This window comes from Chiloscyllium plagiosum, unplaced genomic scaffold, assembly GCF_037043375.1.
Source record: "Chiloscyllium plagiosum isolate Xiang-an unplaced genomic scaffold, Cpla_swu_hap1 HiC_scaffold_45, whole genome shotgun sequence".
Taxonomy (NCBI): Eukaryota; Metazoa; Chordata; class Chondrichthyes; order Orectolobiformes; family Hemiscylliidae; genus Chiloscyllium; species Chiloscyllium plagiosum.
Genome location: NW_028270183.1, coordinates 96586362 through 96601222, shown reverse-complemented (window position 1 = coordinate 96601222; position 14861 = coordinate 96586362).

Sequence of the window (14861 nt, the reverse complement as noted above, 5' to 3'; positions counted from 1 at the left end):
CTTCCCGTGCTCTCCCTTCTGGGTTAGGGTGGGGGCCGAATGGCCTTGCTTCTGGCTCCTAGTGAGGTGCAGGCTGGCTATGATTGGGTTATACAGGGCATGCCCCTGGAGTAACGTCAGTTAGCTCAGTTGGCTGAGCAGTTAGCTTACCACACCAGCTAGAGTTACTCTGAAGGATTCTCCTTCCCAACATCTCTCCGCAGCTGGGTCATGGTGACCCTCTGATTAAATCCCCACCAGACCCCGCTCTGTAATGAGGAGCTGTCCCATGCTCTGGTAAGACTACGGTGACATTACATTGGTTTGTACCTGGAACACTATGTGCAGGACTAGTCACTGCATTGCCAGAGGGATATTAGTGTGTGGGGAAGGTTTACTGGATGAATTCCCACTGGAATGAACAGCACTCTTTCCCCCAGTTAAGCCACCCTGACAGATTTTGAGTCTTTGGAGACACAAGGACCAATTCACATGAAACAGCAGCTGGGCACACAATAAGACTGGCTAGTTTACACACACACACACACACACACACATCCACACGCACCCACACAAAAACACACACGCACACTCTCTCACAGACACGCTCTCTCTCGAACACACACACTCTCAATCCCTCAAACATATACACACACACTCTCTCACACACACACACATTCCTCTCTCTCACACACATACACACGAACACACACTCTCTTTCAAACGCACACTCTCACTCCCTCAAATACACACGCATTCCTCTCTCTCACACACACATGCACACAAACACACACTCAGACAGACACAGACAGAAACACACATTCCCTATCTCACACACGCAGACACACAGAGATACACACATATGCACTCTCTCTCACACACACGGACAGACACTCGCTCTCTGTCTCTCTCTCACACAGAGATACACACACTCACACAACCACGATTACTGTACAAACATGGAGCAAGTTTCGACGGAGAGATTACTTCTCCTAGGACTGAACTCTGATCTCGCATGATGACAGCTGTAGAGATACAGACAGCGACCGCAAATTACTTATTGGATCTTCCTGTGCACCACTTCTTGCATCGACAGCGTTGGTCTGTTTGGGTGCCTGCTTTACTGGAGAGTCTCCAAGCACCAAGTGACCACAGATTGACAACAGTTTTCCTCCAATCCATGTAGAAGACACATGGTGATGTTATTTTTCACTGATTGTTTAAAAATATCTGAATGTTCTAAAATGGAAGTGGCCTCCATCCCAAATTACGACACCAGTATGCCTTGCGGACCCCGAGGGAATGATCAGGGAAGTGTATCTGTACCTTTCTACCTTCTGCACCTTCTACAACCAGATAGTGCTCCGTCATACCTCAGAAAGCACCACTCTATTGTGTTTAACCCCAGCGTCCCTCAGACAGTTCCTCCACAAAACATTCACACCCTCAACACCTCAGAACACAACTCAGCCCAGCCCTCACACTGCGTTCATCCACAAACCCCTTAAGACTGTAAGGACCCATGTCCACCGCAGTCCAAGGTTAGAGCCCTGGTCCTCAGAACATTATTGGGTCCCTGGATTAATTGCAGAATTCCTAAAGTATAAAATCAAGCCATTCGGCCCATCAGGTCCGACATGGACCATCTGAAAAGCATCCCACTTACACTCACACTCTCTATTCTATCCCTGTAATGTTGCATTTCCCATAGCCACCCCACATAACCTGCACATCTTTGGACTGTGGGAGGAAACTGGGACACCCGGAGGAAACCCACAGATACAGGGAGTATATGTAAACTCCACACAGACAGTGGTAGGGAGCTTGAATCAAAGTTGCATTCTTGGTGCTGTGAGGAAGCCGTGCTCACCACTGAGGCACGGTGCTGTCCTCTCTCCCTGGATGTCATGTCATCTAACCTTTTACTAAGCAGTCTCCCATGTGAAACCTTCTCATCTATCTTCTCAGTCAACCCTCCAAAAACTGAATCAAGTTGGACAAACCATTTCCACAAGCCATGCTGACCATGCCAAATCAATTCTTGCTTTTCCAAATGCATGTAAATTGTCTCTCAGAATGCCCTCCAACAGCTTACCCACCACTGACATCAGGCTCACAGCTCCATAGTTCTATGGCTGTTCCTTGCAGCCTGACCTCAATAATAGCACATCATTAATCACCAGCCAGTCTTCTGGCACCTCACCCGTTGCCACTGATCGGTCCATCTGACAAGGCCATCTCCATCCTTCTGTAACCTAAGGCTATCCTCCTCACTATTTATCACCCCACCAATCCCCATATCATTCATGAACCCAATGATTAACCATCCACAATTCAAATCTAAATCTTTTCTATCAACCACATCAGCAAGACCCCAACAGTGAGACATGAACAGACAGAGATTTCTAATTGGGCCATCACTGTCTGCTTCCTGCCACTCAGCATTCTGCACCAAATTCCTTGGATCTTGAGTTTTTATGTTCACTATCAGTTTCCACTATGGGTCCTGATAAAAGCCTTACTGACCTCCAAGCAGGCGACAGGAAAGTATTGCCCTTATTTACACACCTGACCACCTCATTAAAAAGTGCAATCCCATTGGTCAGACCTGACCTCCCATTAACACAACCATTCTGCCTGTTCTTCATGAACTCCAGTCTCTTTAAATGCTGATTAATTCTATCTCCCAAAATTGCTTCCAACAGATGCCCCACCCACGGTATTAGCCTGACTGGCCTGGAGCTGCCTGGTATATCCCATGTTCCTTCTTGAATAACAGTACCACATGGTCAGTCTGACGACACCTCTCCTGTGGCCAGAGGGGATTTGAAAATGTTTGCAAGTGTACCTGCTACTTCCTCCATCACCTCATTCGGTAAACTGAGATACATTTCCACCGTCTTTGGAGATTTATTGGGTTGTAAGAAGGCCAGACCACTCTGAACCATCTCTCTCTATATATATATGCTAATTCATTTAATTGTATCACAGAGCATCTCCACGATTTCATACCAACCCTGTCCCAATGAGCATTGACAAAATGCATCCATTCACTATACCTTCTGGGTCCATGCACAAATTCTCACTGTGTTCCACAACCTACTCTTCCTCTCATTATCAATTCACCCTTAATGTCACTGTAAAGTCCTTTCAGATTTTTATTTCCTCTCTTAGCACTCCTCGCTCCCAGACAAATAGCCTGCGATACGATTTGGAGGAGTGTGGGATGTCATTCTGGATGTGGATTAACATTGGGAAGCTCAGAAATAAGGAACACATGACTGTGCTGAGTGTGGGGCAGAGGGATTCATTTGGGATGAGCACATGGAAGCTGAGGAATAAACCTCAGCCCTGCAGCATGAAAATATCCCTTTGAGCTGGCAGGTCAGTCACGCCAAACGAAAACTCGATCCCAGGCAAAAGAGGGTGGTAACCAAATGAAGATGGTCTGTTTGAACACAGTCTCTGAAATCTGGACGTAGGAATCATTGCTGAGCAGGATATGAAGGAAGCTGAGGCAGAAATGTACTGAACAATTTCAGATATTCCTCGTAGACCACAAGACATGGGAGCAGATATTAGGCCATTCAGCCCATCTGATAGTGTGGCACTCACTCAGTACTGACTCTCTTACAATGCAGGTATCCCCCAGACTGATGCACTGACAGTGCAGCACTCCCTCAGTCATGATCCTCTGACAGTGTGGCACTCCCTCAGTACTGACTCTCTGACATTGCAGCGCTCCCTCAATACTGACCTTCTCACAGTGCAGCACTGCCCCCAGATTGACCCTCTGACATTACGGCAATCCCCCATTACTGAACACCTGATAACGCAGCGCTCCCTCAGTAGTATCCTCAGTAGAAAGTCACTGCTTGATTAGGGACAACCAACACGGATTTGTGAAGGGTAGGTCTTGCCTTGCAAGTCTTATTGAATTCTTTGAGGAGGTGACCAAACATGTGGATGAGGGTAGAGCAGTGGATGTAGTATACATGGATTTTAGTAAGGCATTTGATAAGGTTCCCCATGGTACGCTTATGCGGAACGTCAGGAGGCATGGGATAGAGGGAAATCTTGCCAATTGGATAGAAAACTGGCTAACCGGTCGAAGTCAGAGAGTGATGATAGATGGTAAATATTCAGCCTGGAGTCCAGTTACAAGTGGAGTTCCGCAGGGATCAGGTCTGGGTCCTCTGCTGTTTGTAATTTTTATTAATGACTTGGATGAGGGAGTCGAAGGGTGGGTCAGTAAATTTGCAGATGATACGAAGATTGATGGAGTTGTGGATAGTGAGGAGGGCTGTTGTCGGCTGCAAAGGGACTTAAATATGATGCAGAGCTAGGCTGAGGAGTGGCAGATGGAGTTCAACCCTGCCAAGTGTGAGGTTGTCCATTTTGGAAAGACAAATAAGAATGCGGAATACAGGGTTAACGGTAGGGTTCTTAGTAAGGTGGAGGAGCAGATGGATCTTGGGGTCTATGTTCATAGATCTTTGAAAGTTGCCACTCAGGTGGATAGAGCTTGTAAGAAGGCCTATGGTGTATTAGCGTTCATTAGCAGAGGGATTGAATTCAAGAGTCGTGAAGTGATGTTGCAACGGTACAGGAGTTTGGTTAGGCCACAATTGGAGTACTGTGTGCAGTTCTGGTCGCCTCACTTTAGGAAAGATGTGGAAGCTTTGGAGAGGGTGCAGAGAAGATTTACCAGGATGTTGCCTGGAATGGAGAATAGGTCGTACGAGGATAGGTTGAGAGTGCTAGGCCTTTTCTCGTTGGAACGGCGAAGGATGAGGGGTGACTTGATAGAGGTTTATAAGATGATCAGAGGAATAGATAAGAGTAGATAGTCAGAAACGTTTTCCCCGGGTACAATAGAGTATTACAAGGGGACATAAATTTAAGGTGAAGGGTGGAATGTATAGGGGAGATGTCAGGGGAGGGTTCTTTAACCAGAGAGTGGTGGGGGCATGGAATGCGCTGCCTGTTGGACCGGTAGAGTCAGAATGTTTGGTGATCTTTAAGCGGCAATTGAATAGGTACATGGATGGGTGCTTAAGCTAGGACAAATGTTTGGCACAACATCGTGGGCCTAAGGGCCTGTTCTGTGCTGTATTGTTCTATGTTCTATATCCTCTGACAGTGCAGCGCTCCCTCAGTACTGACCCTCTGACAGTGCAGCTCTCCCTCAGCACTGCTCCTTTGACACTGCAGCACACCCTCAGAAATGTCGCTCTGACACAACAGCTTTCCCTCAGCACAGACACTCTGACTCTGCAGCACTCTCTTTGTACTGACATTTCTACAGTGCAGCATTCCCTCAGTACTGATACTCATACAGTGTGGCATTCCCTCAGTACTGACCCTCCGACAATGTGGCACTCCCTCAATACAGATGCTCTTACAGTGCAGCACTCCCTCGGTACTGACCCTCCGATAACGTGGCATTTTCTCAGTACCGACCCTCCGACAGAGCAGAACTCCCTCAGTACTGACCCTCTGTCAGTGCGGCACTGCCTCATTCCTGCACTTCTGATAGTCCAGCAATGCCTCAGTACTGACCCTTTGGCAGTGCAGCACTCCCTCAGTACTGACCCTCTGAAACAACACTCCCTCAGAACTGCCACACTGACCGTGTAGCTCTCCCCCAGTAATGACCCTTTGAGTGTGCATCACTCTCTCAGTACTGACCCCCTGGCAATGCAGCAATCACTCAGTCCTGACTGTCCGACAGATAGCATGGCACTCCCTCAGTACTGACCCCCTCACAGCGTGGTGATCCCTCAGTACTCATCCCCTGAGAGTGCGGTGCTCCCTCAGTTCTAACCCGTTGACAGTGCAGCGCTCCCTCAGTAGGAACCCTCTCAAAGTGCGACACTCTGACGGCATGGCGATCCACGAGTTCTGACCCTCAGAGAGTGCGCACGTCATCAATACTGACCCTCTCCCTGCACAGCAATCCCTCCACACTGACCCTCTGACAATGCTGCACTCCCCCTACACTGATCCTCTGACAATGCTGCACTCCCACCACACTGACCCTCTGACAATGCTGCACTCCCTCCATATTAATCCTCTGATAAATCTGCACTCCCTCCACACTGATCATCTGACAATGCTGCACTCCCTCCACACTGACCCTCTGACAATGCTGCACTCCCTCCACACTGATCCTCTGACAATGCTGCCCTCCGTCCATACTGATCCTCTGATAGTGATGCACTCCCTCAGTACTGACTCTCTGACAATGTGGAAGTGGCCCTATCCTGACCCTCCGACAGTGTGGCCCAATCTCAGGACAAAACCTCTGACAGTACAGCACTCCATCGCAACTGACACTCTGACAGTACAGCACTGCCTCAGTACTGACTCATTGACAGTGTAGCACTTCCTCAGTACTGACCCATTGACAGTGTATCACTCCCTCAGTATTGACCCTCTGCCTCGGTCCTGCACCTCTGACAGTCCAGCAGTGCCTCAGTACTGTCTATCTGACAGTGCAGCACTCCCTCAGTACTGACCCGCTGACAGTTCAGCACCCGCTCGGTACTGACTCTCTGACAGTGCAGTACTCCCTCAGTACTAACCCTCTGACAATGCAGCACTCTCTCTGTACTGACCCTCTGAAATAGCACTCACTCAGAACTGACACTCTCACTGTGTAGCGCTCCCTCAGTACTAACCTTTTGATAGTGCATGCTCCCTCAGTTCTGACCCTATGACAGTGTAGTGATCGTTCAGTACTGACGCTCTGATGGTGCAGTGCTTTCAGAGTACAGAGCCTCAGACAATGCGGCATTCCCTCTGGACTGAACCTCTGACAGTGTGGTGCTCCCTCACTACTGACTGTTCGACCGTGCAGTGATCCCTCAGTACTCACCCTCTGGCAATGCAGCAGCCCCTCAGTACTGACCCTCTGACATCGCAGAGATCCCTCAGTACTCAACCCTCTGGAAATGCAGCAGCCCCTCAGTACTAACCCTCTGACAGCGCAGTGATCCCTCAGTACTGACCCTCTGACAGTACGGCACTCCCTCAGTACTAACCCTCTGACAGCGCAGTGATCCCTCAGTACTGACCCTCTGACAGTACGGCACTCCCTCAGTACTAACGCTCACACAGTGCAGAACTTCCTCAGTACTGACCATCTGACACTGTGGCAGTGCCCCCATACCGATCGTGTGACAGTGCGGTACACCCTCAGTACTGACCCTCTGGCAGTGAAGCTCTTTGACCGTGCAGCGCTCCTTTAGTTCTGACATTCTTACAGTGCAGTGCTCACTCAGTACTAACCCTCTGAGAATGCACCGCTCCCTCAGTACTGACTCTTTGACAGTGCAGCACTCCCTCAGTACTGACACTCTGACGGTGCAGCACTCCCTCAGTAATGACCCTCCGATAGTGCAGCACTCCCTCAGTACTGACCCTCTGACAGTGCAGCGCTCCCTCAGTACTGATCCTCTGACAGTGCAGCACTCCCTCAGTACTGATCCTCTGACAGTGCAGCACTCCCTCAGTACTGATCCTCTGACAGTGCAGCACTCCCTCAGTACTGTCCATCTGACAGTGCAACACTCCCTCAGTACTGATCCTCCGACAGTGCAGCGCTCCCTCAGTACTGACCCTCTGACAGTGCAGCACTCCCTCAGCACTGACCCTCTTTTTTTCTATTTCATGGAGTCTTGTGGAAATTTGGAGACATAGGGTTTGCAGATTCTGAGGAAGCATGAGAGAGACACACAAACGAAGCCCTGTCTGAACCTCTCTGCAATAGACTATTCAGAGTCACAGAGGTGTACAGCTTGGAAATGGACCCTCCTGGCCTCCTGGCCAACTCGTCCAGATATTCTCATCTCATTTCATTCCATTTGCTAGCCCTTGGCTGATATCCCTCTATACCCTTCCTATTCACATACTCATCCTGATGCCTTTTAAATGTCACAATTGTGCCAGCCCCCATCACTTCCTCTGGCAGCTACCTGCATGCCCTTGAATAAGTGCTCAATCATTCATACTGTCGATACAAACTCTAATAAACACCAACCTACGAAAGGCTATCATTGTCATTTTCAACCCACCCTTGGCTTCATCATTACGCTGATTTCAACACGGGTAAAGAAACAGTGTTAGTGACCATCCACCGTGACCCTGTTATAAAACTTATTTACAAATGTGGCTTGCATGTGATTCCCACGCCCTCTAACAGTTGCCTGGAAGGTGGGGGTGGGGTGTACACTCCTGCTGCAGTCCTTGGGTGTCCCACAGTGATGTTAGGGAGGGAGCTCCAGGATTTTGACCTGAACCATGTAAAGAGCTCTCTTACTGGAGGGCCTTTTTAAAGTTGGGAAGTTAGTATAGACCAGGATGACCCGAGAGCTGCTGTCTTGTCAGAGAGAGAGGACTGCTGGGTCACACACCTCAGGTGAGGGGCAGGTTGAGAAGCTGGGGCCTTCATGATAATTTCAGACATGATAGAGATTGAGCCAACAATGTTGGCATCACCACCCTGTCAGCTGAGGTAACTGACCCCCCTTTATAGCAGAGGGATTCAATCCCTTTAATAGAGCAAGCTTGAGAATTCTACACTAAAATCAATCTGTACGGACGCGCTGGAGACCTGAAACATCAATACAGAGATTGCTGAAGAAGCTAAGCATGTCCGGCAGTATCTCTGAAGGGAGAGGGAGAAAGAGACAGAGAGAGAGTTCACCTTTCAATCCAGTGATTTCTCCAGGAAAGTTCCTTCAGAACAGACCGTTTTGAGGAAGGGTCACTTGAAATGCGAATGTTCCTCTCTCTCTTCACCATTGCTACTGAATATTCCCAGCCATCTGTTTGCTTGAGAATTTGATCTGGCCTGATCCAAGCGTCACTGAGGAATTTATTCTGTGTTCAATGCCCTGAGGCTGCTTCTGCTGAAACTTAACAAACAGGTTTACGGCTTTGTAAGGTATTGTATTCGGAGGGCGGGGTACATGGGAGAACAAATACAGAAAACAGGCACTTCACAAAGATCCTTATCAATTTAACTTTGTGATGTTAATTCAGAAGGAACAGCTCAGACTTAACATTTCAGTTAATCAGCCAAGGGGAGTATATATGTCATGACAAAGACTTGTTGTAAAGACTGTACAGAACCGACCTTTAGTGACTATGTTTGTACGTAAAGCTTTTTTGTGAATAAAGTCTCTTTTTGATATTGATGTAAATGTTTTTTCGAGGGGAATCGAGCATCTTGAGCTTGTGGAGGCATTGCCCTATTCCCTAATCTTTCTTAAATAAACGCGAGACAAGTTAGATACTCCCCGGGTTTAGACATCAAACGGTCATCAACGGGGAGGAGATGGTGGGATTGTCACGGGGGCTCAGTGTTGCCTCACCCCACCCGCGTTCGATTCCAGCCTCGGGCGACTGTCTGTGTGGAGTTGGCACATTCTCCCCGTGTCAGCCTCCGGGTGCTCCAGTTTCGTCCCACTGTACAAAGATGTGCAGGCTAGGTGGATTAGCCAGAGGAAATGAAAGGATCCAGGGATAGACTCGGGGGGTGGGCTGCTGTGCCGAGCGTCAGTGTGAACCTGATAGGCCGAATGACCTGCTTCTACATCTTAGGGAATCTATGTTCAATCCAAATAATGTTCTGGGCCCTGGGCTCCAATCTTGGGGGTGGCTGTGGGTCATCACAGTGAGAACAGGTTTGGGGATGAACACGGTCCAAGGGCGTAACAGGTTTGCTTTCTGAGGTGTTGAGGGCATGAATGTTTTGTCGAGGTTCTTTGGGGATAAACATACTGAGGATGTGCTTTTTGAGGCACTGAGGAAGCACGATCTGGCGATACAGTGTGCAGAAGGTGGAATGTTACACATACACTTCCCTAATCAATTCCTCAGGGTCCCCAAGGCACGCTGGTTTGGTAATCTGAGATGGAAGCCACTCCCCATTTTAGGAGATTAGATTAACACTTCGTGAAAAAATAATACAAAAGCATGCCTTAAACATGGATTGGAGCAAAACTTTTATGAATCTATCATCACTTGTCGCTTGGACAGGGTTTAGAAAAGCAGGCATCCAAACAGACCAATGCTGTCGATGCAAAGGGTGCTGCACAAGAAGATCCAAGAAGTTATTTGCAGTTGATGTCTGTCTCCCTGGAGCAGTCAACATCTGAGATCAGGGTTCAGTCCTGGGAGAAATCATCTCTCCATCAAAACCACAACCATGCCTGTACAGCAGTGTATGTGTGTGTGTAAGGTCATATTCTGTACCCAAAAAGATTACTTCCTGCTACTGTTTCATGTTGATTGGTCCTTGGTTTTCAATAAACTGGCGAAGACAAAAATGTGAAAGTTGTTAAAGGCTTCAAAACTCACTTAAATGGGGTATAGTGAATGCTGTAAGGATCCCAAAAGAGGTTGGGATGGAAGGAATAAGCAACATTAGATTGAGAAGAGATAGTGCCATTCAGGTGCAGAGATATTGTTGGAATGTCTATTCAGGATTAACTAAGTCATTTCAGGAGAGGGGAAACAATTCCAGGTGGATCAAAAACACCTTGGAGATAGTTTATCAACCAACCTGCTCATAGGTGGGACTCGAACCTCAGAGACAAAGACGCTGCTACTGTCCATTTCTACCTTCCCCAAGCTGTACAATAGACCTAACACTTGGCTGCAAACATCAATTAAAACTGCCAATGTGATAAGGTCTTCAAGAAGGAAGGAGGGAGAAACCAGGAAGCTACAAGCCAATCAGTCTGACGGTGGGGAAACTGTTAGAATGAATACGTAGGGAGAGAATGAATCTGCACTTGGAGCAGGCAGGGGTTAATCAAGAACAGTAGGTGTGGTTTTATTAAAGGAAGGTCATATCTGACCAACCTGATAGAATTTATCAAAGAGGTGACCAGATGTGCAGGTGATAGCAATGAATTTGGTGTAGTTTACTTGGAATTCAGTGGGGCTTTTGATAAGGTCCTGCATGGGACACTGATGGCAAAGATAAGAGCCCATGGGTTCCAAGGAAATTCTCACACTCTCCATCTCCATGTCTCTCACTGCCCATCTCTCTCTCTTCACTTTCACCATCCCTACTCTCTCCATGTCTCCCCTCTCTCTCTTTGTCACCCTTCCCTTCTCTTTTCCTCAATTTCTGACTCAATGAGAAAAGTACTTTATGGCCCTTACACTCACCCCCTCCCCACAGTCGGGGTAAAACCTGGGAGAGACCAGGAAATGGTGGATCCCCCTGCATTAACTGTACAGCATCCAGCGGCACAGAGACAAACTCTTCCCAATGTCCCTTCCCCAGTCACTGGGACAGAGCAGAGGGGTCGAGGGAGAAAGAGGGAGAGAAACTACAAGACAGAAAGAGAGATGAACAGACAGACAGTGAAAGGGAGGGAGAGAACAAGAGAAAGACAGGCAGACAGAGGGAGGGTGAGAAAGGGAGAAGAACTGAAAGAGAGCAGGAGAGAGGCAGAGAGAGAAAGGGAGAGAGAGAGAGAGAGAGTGAGTAAAATCCCAGGAAGAGAAATACAATGTCAGACAGATACAAGGTGAAAAAGGGGAGGCAAAAGACAGGGAGAGAAGGTCAGACAGGCAGCAAGAGAGAATTCCCAGGGAAAGATATAGGACAGAGAGAGAGAAAGGAGTTGGAGCAGCAGAGAGACAGAGATGAGAGAGTAGGGTGGTGGTGGTGGGGTGGGGTGCTGCTGCTGTGATGCAGCTAGAATGATGTACAGACAAGAATAGCAAGATCCCACAGAGCTGAGAGAGAGATGCAGAGAGAGATGAGCAAGGTGTTGGTTTTGTGGAAGATTGAATGATTAAGCATTCCTGAAAAACATGTTGGGGTGACAAAGGGGCAGAGTGTTGTAGGAAGGGAATCTGCAGGGAAAGGTCAACAGGGCAGAGATGGGAAGGATGTTGAGAAATGGGAATTGAAGGAAAGATGTGTGAGAGACAGCTGGGAACACCGAAATAGTTATAAGAGCTGTCTTGGGAGAGGGAAGCAGTGAGATCGGTGGGATCATATTGTGCAGCTGCCCCCTCTCTCGCACTTTGCGCCTTTGTCTCTCCTCAGTGTAGAGCTCGCCCCCTTGTGGTAAAGTTGCACAGACAGCCTGAATCCCACAGTTCGTGTGTGTGTGTGTGTGTGTGTGTGTGTGTGTGTGTGTGTGTGTGTGTGTGTGTGTGTGTGTGTGTGTGTGTGTGTGTGTGTGTGTCTGCATGTGTGTGTGTGTGCGTGTGTGTCTGTCGATGTGTGTGTGTTGTGTGTGTATACGTATGTTCGCTCTCTCTAGTTCCAGCTCGTGTCTGATGATTCCTCATGGTAGAATAATTTGATTCTACTTTGTCTTTGTACTGTCCTGTTTTCAGCTCCCAAATCAAATGCTAAATCATCCATGATCATATTGAATACCAGAGCAGGCTCGAGGGGCTGGATGTCTACTCCTGTTCCTATTTCGAATGGTCTTATGTTCTTAATGCTATCTCCCAGCTCTTGGCCCACTCACTGGAGGTTATGACTACACTAGGGCCTGATCTGAAGAGTGCAACACTCTTCCGTGAGTCTCGGAGGGAACCAGCCTGATTTGGATTGGAGTTGCATCCTCTCAGTGAGAAGTGAAATCTCCTCCAGGTTCTCACCATAAAGTGGAGCTGGCCAGTCTCGGGAAGCAAACAGCAGGCCAGATATGCTCTGTCCTGCAGCTCCATTTCAGAAGGCCACATGGGAGGGGCTTGTTTCTTTCATCAGCTTCCCGTGCTCTCCCTTCTGGGTTAGGGTGGGGGCCGAATGGCCTTAGGCTCCTGGCTCCTATTGAGGTGCAGGCTGGCTATGATTGGGTTATACAGGGCATGACCCTGGAGTGAGGTCAGTTAGCTCATTTGGCTGGGCAGTTAGCTTACCACACTTGCTAGAGTTACTCTAAAGGCTCTCCTTCCCAACCTCTCCCCTCAGCTGGGTCATGGTGACCCTCTGATTAAAACACCACCAGACACCGCTCTCTAATGAGGAGCTGTCCCATGCTCTGGTCAGACTACGTTGACATTGCATTGGTTTGTACCTGGCACACTATGTCCAGGACTAGTCACTGCACAGACTGGGAGCTGTTAGTTTGAGGGGGACTTTTCAGAGAAGATTTACTGGATGAATTCCCACTGGAATGAACAGCACTCTCTACCCCAGTTAAGCCACTCTTGCAGCTTTTGTGCCTTTGGAGACACAAAAACCAATTCACCTGACACAGCAGTTGGGCATACAATAAGATTGGCTCGTTTACACACACACTCTCTCTCACACACATACGCGCACACACACAAACACTCACTCTCTCAAATACACACACACACACGCTCACTCGCTCAAACACATTCTCTCTCTCACACACACACACACTCTCTTTCTCTCACAGACTCTCTCTCTCTTTCAAACACATACACACTCTCACTCGCTTAAACGCATTCTCTCTTTCTCTATCATACACACACATTCCTCTCTCACACACACACGCACACACAAAACCCCAATTACTGTACAAACATGGATGAACTTTCGATGGAGAGATTACTTCTCCTTGGACAGACAGACATATACACAATGACATAATCCCTCTCTCACACACGCAGACACACACTTGCTCTCTCTCTCTCTCTCTCTCTCTCTCTCTCTCACACACACACACACACAAAACCCCAATTACTGTACAAATATGGATGAAGGTTCGATGGAGAGATTACTTCTCATTGGACTGTACCCTGATCTCGTGTGATGACTGCTCTAGGGAGACAGGCAGCAACTGCAAATGACTTGTTGGATCTTCCTGTGCACCATTTCTTGCATCGACAGCGGTGGTCTGTTCGGGTGCCTGCTTTCCTAAAGCGTCTCCAAGCAACAAGTGACCACAGATTGACAACAGTTTTTTCTCCAATCCATGTTAAAGACACATGGTGATGTTATTTTTCACTGATTGTTTAAAAGGTCTGAATCGTCTAAAGTGCCTCCATCCCAAATTACGACACCAGCGTTCCTTGCGGACCCTGAGGAAATTATCAAGGAAGTGTATCTGTACCTTCCCACCTTATGCACCTTGTACCACCAGATAGTGCTCCCTCATACTTCAGACAGCACCACTCTATTGTGTTTACCCCCAACGTCCCTCAGGCAGTACCTCCACAAAACATTCACATCCTCAACACCTCAGAACACAGCCCAGCCCACCCCTCACTCTGCGTTCATCCACAAGCACCTTCAGACTGTAAAGACCCACATCCACCGCGGTCCTAGATTGGCGCCCTGGTCCTCAGAACATTATTGGGTCTCTGGATTAATTGCAGAATTCCTACAGTTTAGAATCAAGCCGTTCGGCCCATCAGGTCCACACCGACCGTCTGAAAAGCATCCACCTACACTCGCACTCTTCATTCTATCCCTGTAATTCTGCATTTCCCATGGCCAACCCACCTAACCTGCACATCTTTGGATTGTGGGAGGAAACCGGAATGCCCAGAGGAAACCCACAGATACAGGGAGAATGTGTAAACTCCCCACAGACAGTCGCCGGGAGCTAAAATCAAAGTTCCATCCTTGGTGCTGAGAGGAAGCAGTGCAAAACACTGAGTCACCGTGCTGTCCTCTCTCCCTGGATGTCATGTCATCTAACCGTTTACTAAGCAGTCTCCCGTGTGAAACCTTCTCATCTATCTTCTCGGTCAACTCATCAAAAACTCAATCAAGTTGGACAAACGATTTGCACAAGCCATGCTGACCATGCCTAATCGCTTCTTGCTTTTCTGAATGCATGTAAATTGTTCTCTCAGAATGCCCTCTAATAGCTTACCCACCACTGACCTCAGGCTCTCAGCTCCATAGTTCAATGGCTGTT